The sequence below is a fragment of the Hemicordylus capensis genome, chromosome 9 (genome assembly GCF_027244095.1).
Source record: "Hemicordylus capensis ecotype Gifberg chromosome 9, rHemCap1.1.pri, whole genome shotgun sequence".
Classification (NCBI taxonomy): domain Eukaryota; kingdom Metazoa; phylum Chordata; class Lepidosauria; order Squamata; family Cordylidae; genus Hemicordylus; species Hemicordylus capensis.
Genome location: NC_069665.1, coordinates 30,777,590 through 30,790,700, shown reverse-complemented (window position 1 = coordinate 30,790,700; position 13,111 = coordinate 30,777,590). Strand labels below are relative to the sequence as shown.

At 56.1% G+C, this 13,111-nt stretch overlaps 1 protein-coding gene across 5 annotated transcripts in view; it reads left to right on the top strand.

The window, feature by feature from the left end:
• Positions 1–13,111, top strand: part of CBFA2T3 (CBFA2/RUNX1 partner transcriptional co-repressor 3) — a 93,228-nt gene that overhangs the window by 39,513 nt on the left and 40,604 nt on the right. For 2 of the 5 annotated variants that reach the window (XM_053271125.1, XM_053271124.1), the window contains exon 1: positions 711–1,175. The exons of the other annotated variants lie outside the window; for them this stretch is intronic. The gene's annotated coding sequence lies outside the window, so the exon portion shown is untranslated. Of the gene's footprint in view, positions 1–710; positions 1,176–13,111 lie in introns of those variants that run through there. 5 annotated transcript variants of the gene reach the window in all.

Genomic DNA, 13,111 nt, shown 5'->3' with positions numbered 1-13,111 from the left:
CGAAGGCAGCACCGTCTGCCATGCCCGAGGGGGGCCCCGCGCCCCGCCGCCGCCGCCTCGCCGCGACAGCTGCAGAAGCCCGCCTCGAGCCGGGCGCTTGCCGGGGGCTGCTCAGGCACGGACTGAGCCAGGGGTAGAGCCATTGCAACCGCGGGAGGGGAGTTGGCCTCGGCTCCCCCGCCCTCCCTCCCGCCCTCCTCGGACCAGGCGCGGACTGCGGCGGGGCAGCTCCTTGGCCGCTTCTCGGCGGCGGCGGCAGCGTCTCGCGCGGCTGGCCAGCCCTCCAGTCGGGAAGAAGCCGCGGGGCCAGGGGCCGCCCGCCCGGACGGCAGGAGCTGCCAGAGGAAGAGCGAAAGGGCATCGTCGCGGGGAGGGCGGGGTGCGTGTCCCCGCCAGATGGCACTCCGGAGGGGGGCCGAGCCGAGGAAGTGGAGGAGGAAGAGGCTGCAGTAGCGCCCAGGCAGCCCAGGCGGCGGCGGCCGTCGAGGAAGGGACCCGAGGAGCAGCGACCCCCCTCGGCGCCGCGCGCCCAACCGCCCCCCCCCCCCCCGGCAGCCAGCTTCGCTCGCCTCGCCTCATGACCCCGCCGGCTGCCAGGCGGGAGCTCCCGCGGGCCTGAGCCGGCAGTCAACATGCCACGTCCAGCGGCAGCGGCGACGCGTCTGCCCGGGCAGGGAAAGGGCGGCGGCGGCGGCGGAGGCGTAGGTAGCAGCGGCAGCAGGTGAGCGCGGAGCGGGGCGCTCGGCGCAGGGGAGCAGCAGCCACGTACCAAAGAGCCCCCGAGAGAGACGAGCCGGACTCCCCCAGCGCCGCCGCCGGCGCTGCTCCCCCCGACGCCGCTTTTGGGGGGCCGCCGCAGCAGCAAACCCTGGCCGCAGCGCCTCCGGAGCAGCAGACGCCCAGCGGCGCAGAGGACCGCCGGACAGCGCCAGGCGCGGCAGCAGGGGCGGCAAGGGAGGCGCCGGCGCAGCGCTCGGCCCTCGCCAGGACTTGGGGCGCCCTCGTGGCGGCCTCCCTGGGCCGCCCTGGACTGGCCTGCTGGGACTCGCCGCCCGGGACCCCCCCTGTGGATTACTTGGCGCCCCTTTTTGTCCCTCGGGATCCGCCCGGCGCCTCGCCCCGTTCCTTGGCTTCTCCCGGGACTATTACCTCACCTTGCCACCGACCTCAGGACTGTAAGTTCTCCTCCGTTCCCTTGAACCCAGAGCCGCAGCAGGGTGGGGGTGGGTGGGGGGAGCCCAGCGGGCTAGGAGAGGAGCGAGGAGTGACCGGCCACCTGCTCGGAAACGTCCCTGGCCATCTGCTGTGCAGGTGACCCCGTTCCCCCGGCCTTCCACTTCGGGTATTCGGCGGGGGGGGGGGGGCTCTGTCGTTTTGTCCTTTACGCGGGGGAAGCTTATGCGCCTGGCTGCGGGGGGGAGGGGGGCGCATCTCTTTCTTGGCCTCTGGGTGTCACGCGTGTCCTTCCCCCAGGGACGGTGGCGGGGTGGCGCGGCGATCCCTCGGCCGGCTCCACAGACAGGGGTCCCCACACCACCCTGCAGCCTGCTCCGTTCCCGTCTCCGCTGGGAGGGACTCCCTGGCTGGACCCGCCGCCACGCCACCCCCGGTCCTGCCACTTCCAAACAAAGGCAGACGAGAGGGGGGAGAAACATGTGGCCAGATGTGCGCCTTCTTCTCTCGGCGCCGCCGTGCGCTCCGCTCGTGCGCCCTGCCCTGCTGCCTTGGCTCCGGATCCCACCCCGGCGGCGCTTTGGAGTTTCTCCCGGGCGGGACGGGGTTGGGCGGATGGCAAAGCCGCTGCTTGTGCTCAGGACTCCCGCCAAGCCCCGGGAGCAGCGAGCTGCTGCGGGGACGCCGGAGGTGGGCAGAAGGCGGCCGGGGCGCGCGGGAAGGCACACGCGCGCCGCCCCGCTTCATCCTCCCGCAAGTGCCGCCGCCGCCCCAGCCCCTGACCTGCTGGTGGATTGCGGTCGCCGCCCTTCTTGCTGGCAGATTTGTCCCCAACGTTGGCTCTTTGGGTCGTGGTGGTGGTGGTGGTGTGTGGGGGCTCGCCTGACAGTTTCTGGGGTGCGCAGGAAGCGCAAATGCCGAGGCGGCTAAGACCGACCCTCCCCGACAGGCGCCCTCTGTCCCTCCCGCCGCCGGGGCTGAAAAAGCTCCGTCCCTTCAGAGGAGGCGGGTGAAGCCGGGCCGCCGCCGGACCCAGGCTGGAGAGACGAGTCCCCCCAGGGCTGCGCTGCCGACTCTGCCCCGTCTAGGGCCACCCTCTGGGGAGTTCTCCTTCTCCCCAAGGGCCAAGCAGAGAAAGCAGGGGGGGGCTTGGTGGGTGAGGGGGGAGGTCTTCAGGAAGCGAAAGGGCAGAGGAGTAAAGAGGCCGGGCAGCCGGCGGTTTGGGTGGCAGCCTGGCTTGGCAGAGATCCCCCTCCTCGAAGTGGGGGACAGTCTGTCGGCTAGGGGGCTTCCTGGCGGTGGAAGTGGCTGGGCCAGGAGTGGGGAAGCAGAGCCGTGGTGGGTGTGCGCTTTAAGGAAGCCTTCTGTTAGTCACCCAGAGGTGGCCCAGGGCTTGACTCGCCAGAGGACAGAGAAGCCGCACAGGGTGACGGAGATTCTCCTTGGGGGTGTTCTCCTGCGTGAGCCCAAAGAGCACCTCGTTCTTCCTGCATGATGGCTCCTCCCATTCATTCCAATGGGGCTTGTGTGCGGGAGAACTTCCCCAAAGATCATGCCCTGCCCTGGCTTGTCTGCCAACCCACCGCTCTTAAGCACCAGGGAAGGCTCTGGTTCCCCTTTTGGGGGATCTGCCCATTTTGTCCAAAAGGTTTAATTTGGAGACAATGATTGGCGAGAGCTGTGGAGAGGTATTCAGGTGGAGCGATCATCCAGCCCCCAGTAAGACACTCGGGTGGTGTTGATTTCCCCTCCTTCTTTAAACCTTCCTGGGTAAAGAAGATGAAAACTAACCAACTAATGTCCCAGTTGGGAAATTCCCATCCCTCAATTTGTCTCCATGCCCTGGAGTCCCTGAATCTCCCCCCCCCCCCGCCGCCCACACACAACTGATTAGGCCCAACCAGCTGTCAGGGTCAGTATGGGATAAGGAGGAAGGTTCCCAAGGCAGAAGATGCACCTTGGAGGCAGACTGAAGCCCCAGGTAGCTCTCCTCCATGTCGAACAAGGCTCTGCTGTGGCTGAGAAAAAGCCTACAGGGCGTGAGCGATTTGGACCGCCAGTCATGACTTAGCAGGGTGAATACATCAGAGTGCGGTCTGACTCGGACAGTCCCATGGTTCTCTAGCCAGCATCTGCCTCGGGAAACAGCTGCCTGGACATTGTGACCCCCTAATCCCCATAAGATGCGGGGACTGGCTGTGCTTACTCGGTGGGGAGGGAAATTAATACTGCCCGCGCTTAGAGGCACTGACTGCGTTAGGGTGACTTCCGGTGTGTGTCTCATGGCTGAGCCCTGTGTGGAGCAAAGCTTTTGGGGATGGAGACGTGGTCACTGTGAGCCCCTCACCGCAACTTCAGTGACAAGCTCCAAATTGCTTTCTGTGGCGTCTGCAGCACAAACTCTTCTAGATTTGATGGTTTGCGGACTCAGTAAATCTGCTGCTCATTTGTGTGCGTGGGAGGGAGCCATAGATGTCCACTTCCAGGTAGATTTGCCCTCTGTCTCTACAGCTCAAACGGAGTCTTCCCCATCCACACACTGCCCACAAAACCTTCTACGCAAAGTCTTTCTTCCTTGTTCAGGTGTTGTTGAAAGGAGCCAGGGAAACAACCCACCACTAGACAGTCCTCTTGGGCATGCACCGTAGGAGTGAATGGGAGGAGCCTGGGGAAACTCCGACTGGCAGCGGCGCCCCAAATCCCTAACTGGGGTTTGTAAGTGCCAGCTGGGATGAGTGAGTTGCCTCTCGCCTTCTGATATTCAAAGGCTTCAATCGGTAGGAAATCAATTGTACTCAGAGTCTACTCAAGGCAGTCACACCAGACTTCTCCTCCTAGTTTGAATAAGACTTCGATGCAGCTTGTTTTCTCTGGATGGGGACCAAGTCGGCTTAATCCATGCCAGATGAGCTGCGGACCCCGCAGTGGTACCTGAGTTCAGTCCCAGTTTTCTCACTGTGTGAACAGGGTTGTGGGATATGATGGACTTTGGGCACACCGAATACTGGAGCCTACCGGTCCCACTGTTGTTGCTGTGGAGTGGCACAGGGGCGGTTTGCCTCCCTGGAGACCTGAAGCTCACCACTGTGTGAGCATGTACTGCACCTTGATGTTCCAAATGGATAAAGATCCTGGAAACTGCCATCCTAAAAGAGCACTGGAATGGAAGGTGATGGTCGCCCTTGTTGTCTGAGAGGGTAAAGGACTTGCCACACATTATCTGTGGAATGCATCCTCTGTGAGAGAAGAGGACGGCGAAATGGATTGCTCTTCAAACCTATTGCTGGTCTCCTTTTCTAAAATTAGCACAAAAGAATGTTTAGTGAGGAGTAAGGATCTGCAAATGAACCGACTCCAGTAGAAGCACTTTTTTGCGAAATCAGCAGCTAAGGTTAGGAATAGGAAGGAATTCCTGTCACGCTTAAGGCTTCCTTGTTTTATGGTGGCTTGCTGCTGGTGGCTTGCGTTTTCTCATGTTGTGCGGAGCCACATGGCTAGCTATTTTCTTGCACAGTTATGCTCGTTAAAAGATTGTGCCGTGACCAACAGCTAAACAGCTCACCCTGCTGAATGAAGGGGATGACGGATATCCTGGTATTCAGGTGCAGGACTCCTGCCTCATATAACTGGGTGCCAACTAAGGGCAAAGATGTGTGTTCTTCCGCATTATTATAGACATGTATTTTGGAAGCAGTCGTTTTTGGGAAGCATCCTGCCATACTCCTGGGATTGCTGGGAGTTCTTGCAGCAGAGTCCAGGCTGGGATGTCCTGGCTGGCCTTGCTGTGCAGCAAGGGGCCGAGGTGGGTAGTGTTTGTTTGGGTGGGTCCATTCTGCACTGTGGTTGTGTTCTGTCTAGTGGTCTGTTATATTTTGTGATTTTAGACATTTGTCCCGGTGTGCGGCTCTTGGAGAGCGTGTGGTGGGGTAGAGTTGGGGAAAGGTGAAGGAGATAAATGGAGCGGTGTCCAAATAAAGTCTTAGTTAAGCCAACTGAAGACTACTTCGTGTTTATGAGGGGAGCAGCTATAAAACAACGATCGTATCTCATTGCCACTTAACACAAACACAAGTACCCTGTTTTTCCTTCTGTTGAATGCTAGAGGATGTCACAGCAGGTGCTGTAACAACAACAACAACAACTTTATTTGTTAGTTGCCCCATAAGAAATGTACAGAAAGGAGTGTGGTGGACTTGGTCCCTTCCTGCTGGATTTGCCATGTTTGTTGACCCTCAAACAGTAGGGACCCTGCTGTGCATGTCTTTCCTGGGTTGGTGGACGTTCGCCAGGATTGGGGCCTTGTCAGGCCTTTTTGGTGATGGCATGTGCCCTGTGTGATGCCCTTTTGCTGGGGGCCTGTTTGTCCCTTGGGTTGCTCTTCCCGACACCAAGTTAAAATGTGGCTCCCCCCCACCCACTGGGGTGTGGGCATGGTTACGGCTGTGTCCTGCTCCGGAAAGCCTGCTGCAGACCGCCTGATGTTGGCTGACGAGTCTCTGTGTGAGTTGCCTTCTTGCGTTCATGTTTTTGAACTTATTTGTGTTTTGTTTGTGGATGGTTCTGTATGATTTGGCACGTTTCTTTTGTGCGTCTGTAAGCTGCTTTGCGTCGTGAGAAAGGCACGGTGTACATGTTGGGAAATGAAACAAATAAGAAAAATGTGAATACCCGGATCTTGGGGGGTCCCCAGTGCAAAATGTTCAAGTGTCAGCGATCTTGTGCGGGCCTGAACCAAGCCCACACAGTGCACCCTGATGGTGAGGCATCGGGGCCTTGTAGGAAGAAGTGCTTGGCCTGAGCTGAATCGTGCCCCAAGCATGATTCTGGGCACTAAAAGGCCTATATTTCTGAAACCAAGGTGGATGCTGCTGCTTCTAGGTGTGCTATCTGCTCTCTCTCCCGATTTTGCCCATCTTCCCTTCTACGTGTGCTCGTGCGCATGCGCACACACACCCGGCAGCATCCTAACTTACAGGTCTGCTGCAGGGCCCGTCATGGGTCTTCTTTCTCCTCCGTTGGCCATAAGGAATGATGCTAGGTGTGGCTGCATCTCAGAGCAAAAGCTGAAATGCAAGCAAAACCCGCCAAGATGCAGCTTGTTTGCATTGAGGCAGACTTTGGGGTGAGAGTTTTCTGTTTTCTCAGTGACATAATGGCTATTTATAACTGAGGCTTTCTGGCTTCCTAGTCTGGGAAATGAATGAAATGCAGCGGTTGGGGGCAGGAGCTGGGCGGCTGGACGTGTTCATTTCGCAGCTCCCCATCATTTTACTTAACTCCCTCCTGCCAAACCTACTAACCCATATCTCCCCTCCCCCACCCGAACGTATCTTTCACCCCTCCCCTCCCAAATTTAGGAGTTGCTCCCCAAAGCTTCCCTCTGTCTGCACCCCTGGGAACAATCCGTCTCCTCCCAGATATCTGCGCCATTCTCCACTCAGTGCTGGAGAGGAGGACCGAGACCCAGGTAAGGGTGCAGCCGGGATGGAATAAACTTTGCTCTGGGGAGCCTGGCTGGCACCTGCTAGCAGAAACTGGCCTGGCTGGCTGTGAGAATGGGAATCGTGAAGAAAGGTCCTGATTTCAGTCCCTGGCAGCGTCTCCGCGTAGGGCTGGGAAAGTCTGAAACCCTGGAGAGCTGCTGCTGCCAGTCAGGGTTGACAACCCTGAGCCAGATGGACCGAGAGGCGGATTTAGGAAAAGGCAGCTTCATATGAAGTATGAATGTTTGTTCCAGCTGAGGCCTTAGCAGCCCTGAGCAGCTGGCTTCTGCTGGTCCATCTTGCTCAGGCAGGAATCTCTCTCCGCCCGATCTTGGAGATGCTGCCAGGGAGGGAACTTGGGGGCTTTTGCTCTCCCCAGAGCGGCTCCATCCCCTGAGGGGAATCTCTTCCAGGGCTCACACTTCTAGTCTCCCATTCAGATGCAACCAGGGCAGACCCTGCTCAGCTAAGGGGGCAAGTCATGCTTGCTACCACAAGACCAGCTCTCCTCTCCTCTCCTCTCCTCCATACAGTTTTTGCCAACTGTATGTCAGCAAGTGCAGGGAGATGCAGAAAGGCATCATCAGATGACCTTAAAGGTCAGGCCAATACACAACAGAGGGGCAAGATGCATGGCACTTTTACACAGGTGGGTGGCCAAGGTCATCACTGCAGCCCTCGCAAGGAGGAGTCGGGAGGTCGCCTTGGAGAGGAAGATGACCAAGCCGTGTGGATCTCTGAATGGATTCATTTCAGCTCGTGCAAGATATGCAGCAGCAGGCCCAACTGACTGCAGCTCCTGAGGTGAAATGCCAGATGCTGCCTTGGCCCTCGCCCTGGATGGGGGCCGGGCCCCTTTCCCAACCAAGCCTTGCAATCTTTGGAACTGCTCCAGAGGCAGGGAGACTTCGAAATCCTTCAGGTTTGAGTTTCTCCTTAGCAAAACCCCTGAGATGGCCTTCGGTGGCTGATTTCACCTTGGGAGAAAACTCAGCTCTTCGAAATGCAGATTTCCAGCACCAGCCCATCACCCTTGGGCCGGACACCTGGGTGGCATGCAGAAGCCCCCAGCTTCAACCGCTGCAGCATCTCCAGCCAAAAGGGGTCTCTCCTGAAGACCCTGGAGAGCAGCTGCGGTCTGTGAGGGCCAAGCGCGCCTCCAATTCAGCATAAGGCCACCTCTGCGTGCTCATCAGGGAGGTGGGACGAGTTCTCCTCATCTCCGAAAGAGGGAACCTCTGCCTCTCTCTGCACACACACACACTCCGCCTCCTCCTCTGCCTTATGCCTAATCCCAGCTGCAAGACATTTCTGGCTACAGCGCTTGAGTGGCGGCGGGACAGCACTCTGCACACCCTCAGGAGAGACTATTATTAACTGACAAGCCGCAGATTGGCACTGCAGCCTGCTCAGAGCTGAGCTTAAATTAAATCTCTCTTGGTCTCCTGGAAAGAGCCAGGAGGAGAATTTGATCGCTAACGTCCGGGAGAGTCACTAGCAGTTTTACTAAGGGAAGAATCCTGTCTCCATCCTCCAGTCCCTCAAATCCACTTTCTGTTTTTGTAGGAGTCCAGATTTTCTTCCTCAGCCCTGAGGGCTAGTAACTTGCTCCTTGCTAACTTGGCCGCTGAGGTCTCCTTCCGGCTTTTCCATCTGCGTCCACGTTAGGTGCTGCTTTTGGAGCTGGCTGTCACATGCTTGTGTTAAAGACACGAGTGGATTGCCCCCATCTGGCACCCAGCAGCACCCCTGTCTCTCCTCCTCCTCCTCCTCCTCAGCACCTGCTGTCTCCCCGAGGCAACATGTCGAGACCTGCTCTGCTTTCCCCCGGCTGGGCTCCAGGGCTGGGCCGGATCAGGTTGCTCTGTTTACTCGCGGTGGTCAGGGAGGATGTTCACGTTCCCAGAGCACAAGACAGCTGGCAAACAGCAGTGGCGTTTGTGGGGGAGCTGGGAGCCCGAGCCTTTGTCTAGTGACGAGATCATTACGGGCTCAGCTTCCCCACCTGTTCCGTCCGGAAATGGCCGGGCTGCCTGGTCCCCGTTTCCTAGTAACAGCCGACGAGATGTTGGAGCTGATGGTGCCTCTACCAAGGTGACCGCAGGCCTGCTAAAGTCACCCAGTCCGCAGGCTGAAGCATTTGTCAGCTGAAATGAGGAGAGGGGTCTTATCTTGCATGCCGAAGGCTCCAAGTTCCCTCCCTGGCAGCATCTCCAGATAGGGCTGAGAGAGACTCCTGCCTGCAACCTTGGAGAAGCCGCTGCCAGTCTGTGAAGACATTACTCAGCTAGATGGACCAGTGGTCAGGGATCCATCTTATTTATTTATTATTTCTCTGTGTAAACCACTTTGGAACCTTTTGTTGAAAAGCAGTATATAAATAGTTGTGGTAGTGGTTGTCAGCGGGGCCCAACTTGGGCTTCCCAGGTCTGCAAGGATCTGTTCTTCCATCTCTTCATGGCAGTGGTCACAATGAAGCTTCTGCAATTTGGCCGTGTCAGAGAGAGGATCCTTGAAGGAAGAGGCCCTCCGTCTTCTCTCACACATGTTCTCTGCCGCCGTTTCACGCCCATTCCAAGTGGCACGTCAGAGCAGAGTCCGCTGTGGCTTTGCAAGGTGCAGCTCAAAAGCATCACGGTTCTCTTGCAAAACTCGGAACAGGAGGGGGAGAAAATAAAAGCTTCTCTCGTCTTCCCTTTGCTGATGCAATAAATTGCACATCTCTGCTCCCTTCTTTCTCTCTCCTTTCTCCCTCTCCCCCCCCCACCTCTCCCCCATAACACCCGACTCCATCTGCTTGCTTGGAATGCTTCCCACCACCGGGATTCTGCATGCAAAGAGAGAGGGATTAAGGGACTCTAGTCCCACTGAGGCAGCCGTGTGAGAGGCCACGGGGCTGTACCCGCTTGCATGCCTGTCAGAGATGGGTTGCAGAGCTGGTCTTGCAGAAGCGAGCATGAAGGGCCCCCTTTGCTAAGCAGGGCCCACCTTGGTTTGCATTTGGACTGGAGACGATTGCAGGCACTGTCTGTTGCAAGATATTCCCCTGAGGGGATGGGGCCGTAGCTCAGTGGAAGAACATCTGCTTTGCATGCAGAAGGTCCCAGATCAATCCCTGGCAGCATCTCCAGGTAGGGCTGGGAAAGTCTCCTGCCTGGAACCTCGGAGAAGTTGCTGCCGGTCAGGGTAGACAATCCTGAGATAGATGGAGCAAGGGTCTGGCTTGGAAGAAGGCAGCTTCCTAGGTTCCTCTGTGGCTTCCTCTTAGCTTGCCTAGAAGGAAGTCCCACGCCTGGGCTGCTTGGCTTAAACCTCTCCATGAGTTGCTATAAGCACGTGGCCAAGATGTCTTGAGTGGATCATGTGGGGTTGGTGAAGGGGAGGGGGGACACCACATGTGATGTGCATTCCTGTGATTTTAGTTTCTTCTGGCCTTTTAAACGTACAAGTATGGACCCGCAACAGAATGTTGCAGTATATCCCGGATGTGCATGTCCTACCTGAGCCTGTGCCTGAACATGGTGGAAATTTTAGGCACCTTTCCCCCTCGGAAGCAGAAGGGGTTGTGACCATCTTGAGGGAGTATTCTTCAAGCTGAGAAAATTCACCACTCTTTTGCTCAAGCCTTCCTTCTTCCCTCTCCTGCCTCCTTCCCCCTTTGCCTCTTTCCTTCTCACCACTGAGTTTCGTTAGCTCTGCCCACCTGGTTGTCTGTTAACTGCCTTCTGAGTCCACAAACATTCCACTCCATTGGGGCAGTTTGTGGGGTGGGTTGGCTCCCTTAGGGTTTTCTCCTCAGATTCTTGTGATACCATCGTATCTGAGGGTTACCCCAAGAGAGTTACTTCTTGCCCACAGGTGCCCTGGTGACCCACCCACAAGGGGCATAATATTTTCACCTCTTTTGAAAATAGAGATGATACATATATAATGTAGCCACTGAGGCTAACATTTGAATTTGAAGACCAGTTCACAAGAAGATAGCCAGGCAGGATCAGAGCAGAGCTCCGTTCAGAGCCGCCTCCGGCAGCCAACCAGATAGTTCCAGGAAGCCCATCTCAGGGCTTGAAGGCAGTGCCCCACCCAAACTGATTGTCCCCAGCCTCTGGTAATTCAAAGGTATACTCTCTCTGAACATGGAGGTTCCATATAGCCTACACAGCGGACAGACCTCTTCTAAAAACTCAACTATTTATTGTTCACTACTCACACCGAACTTAGGTTGGTTCCTCACCACCACCACCACCACCACCAAACTGTCTCTAGATTCTAGTCCATCCGGGCCAAGGACTCCTGAGAAGATTATACAGGCCCAACCACTCACACAGACTTCTAGTACCAAACGGAAACTGTTTCCCCAGGGCTCTCCCAGGGCTCATCTCATCCTGAGGCCTTCTAGGCAAACACAAGGGCTGTCGTTTCCCAGGGACAAAGGCCAGAAAACAGGAGCAGCGGGAGCGTATGCTTTGAATGTGCTTTCCAGCAGGAGTCCTGGGCTGTTGCAAAAAACAGTGCACTTGCAAAAGTTTAGGGCAGTGAGAAGGGAGGGAATCTGATAAGCCAGCAAGGAATGAACCACAGAGAGGAAGTGGGAATGGTGCATGGAATTCCCAGTCGACCCAGCTGTTTCTGAGACGGGAAGAAGTACTGCCGGGCAGGCGCCCTCTCTGATGCACCAGGCACGCTCGTATGCCACTCCCGTTTGTTGTGCTCAAGAAGATCCCCCCTGTGAAGCAGTGTGGGGCAAGATCCTGGCAATATTGCCGTGCGATTCCCGTGCAATCTGGAAAGTCGAAAGGGGAACTCAAGCCCTGCAGCTGGCAACGATTCCTGTTTCCCACACGGCTCATCCTTGGAGGAGCAGGAGAAGTTACCCGATATTTGGGATGAGGGAGAGCGAGGAACTCCTGCTGCTCCGCTATCCTGAGCTCACCGGCTGAGCTTTTTCCGTAACAGCCGAGAACTGAGTTGCAGTCGGTGCTGATGGCTACCAGCCATGGCTCCATAATCCATCATTAGCTGGGCATATTTCAGATCTGAGCCAACAGTGAATTGGTGTGCGTATGGCGGGGAACGGCGGGGGGGGGGGGGCCTCTCTCACTTCCACAACGCTTTCCCTTATTCCCATGCCATCCTTGCTGCTGCCTGTGTGTAATTAACAGAGTAATTAAAAACAGGATGAGTTAATTGGTATTCATTTATGTGGCAGATGTTTTTAATTGAGATACGAAACAATTTACCTGTTTATATAAACAATAGTGAATGAGGGGTTGTAAAACACAGTTTTCCCCTTCCAAGTACAGGAAGATCCCAGCAATTTCCATGCAGCTTCTCCTCGGACCCAAGGCAGGACCAGTGGGTGTGCCAGGAACAGCAGGTTGGCACCTGGGGTGGTTGCTGGTTGATTCCCCCCTGCAACTGAAGGCTCCACTCAGAATGAAGCTCCCCCCATATATGCAGGAAACATCCCATGTGGACTGGAGAATAGGGACTCTGCCCCAAGCAGCCTACAATCCACAGTGGTGTGGCAGTGCTGCACAGTCTGAGAGTTGTGATATTCTCTGCACCCGCTGCAAGGGTGTATCATGCACAAGGTTAGGGCCTTTTCTGCCTCTTTGCCCAGTTAGCAGGGGTCAGTGCATAGCTTGTCACTTCTAGGAGGAGAGCTGTACTTGTGGTAGCAAGCATGACTTGTCCCCTTTGCTAAGCAAGGTCCATCCTGTTTGCATATGAATGGGAGACTACATGTGAGCACTATAAGGTATTCCCCTTAGGGGATGGAGCTGCTCTGGGAAGAGCAGAAGGCTCCAAGTTCCCTCCCTGGCAGCATCTCCAAGAGAGGGCTAAGAGAGACTCCTGCCTGCAACCTTGGAGAATCCGCTGCCAGCCTGGGTAGATAAGACTGAGCTAAATAGACCAAAGGCCTGATGGTAGAATGCAGTTTCCTGTGTTCTGGGTATGCTCATTTTGAACCACTGATAACAGGCTGGTAGACAAATGCTCCTGGTGACTATTGCAAGCAAGCCTGGATATTTTAAGGGCTTGATATTCGGGAAAATATTGTCAGGGAAATCCCCTGGAAGCTTTTCACACAGGGCTTTTGAAGCCCTTTAAATCACATCTCCTCCGGAATGGAGGGGCTGCATTCATATATTAGCTAGATTTACCCCAAAGTCCCTGTGAGTTATTGGGGAGCAGTTCACACACAATTCGGGTTTTTCACTGTGCATTAGAGTGCAGCCCGATTTATATCCGGGGTAAAAAAAAAAATCCACTATTTTCGGCAGGTTTGGGGGACAACTTCGAGTTTGCAGTAAAGCCTCCCTGTAAACTCACAGTAAAACCTGCTGTGTGTAAAAGTCCCAAGAGGCTTTTCAGACAGCAGGGTTTTACTGTGGGTTTACCACGAGGCTTTACTGTGAGTTCAGGATATAACAGATACTCTGGTGCAAAAA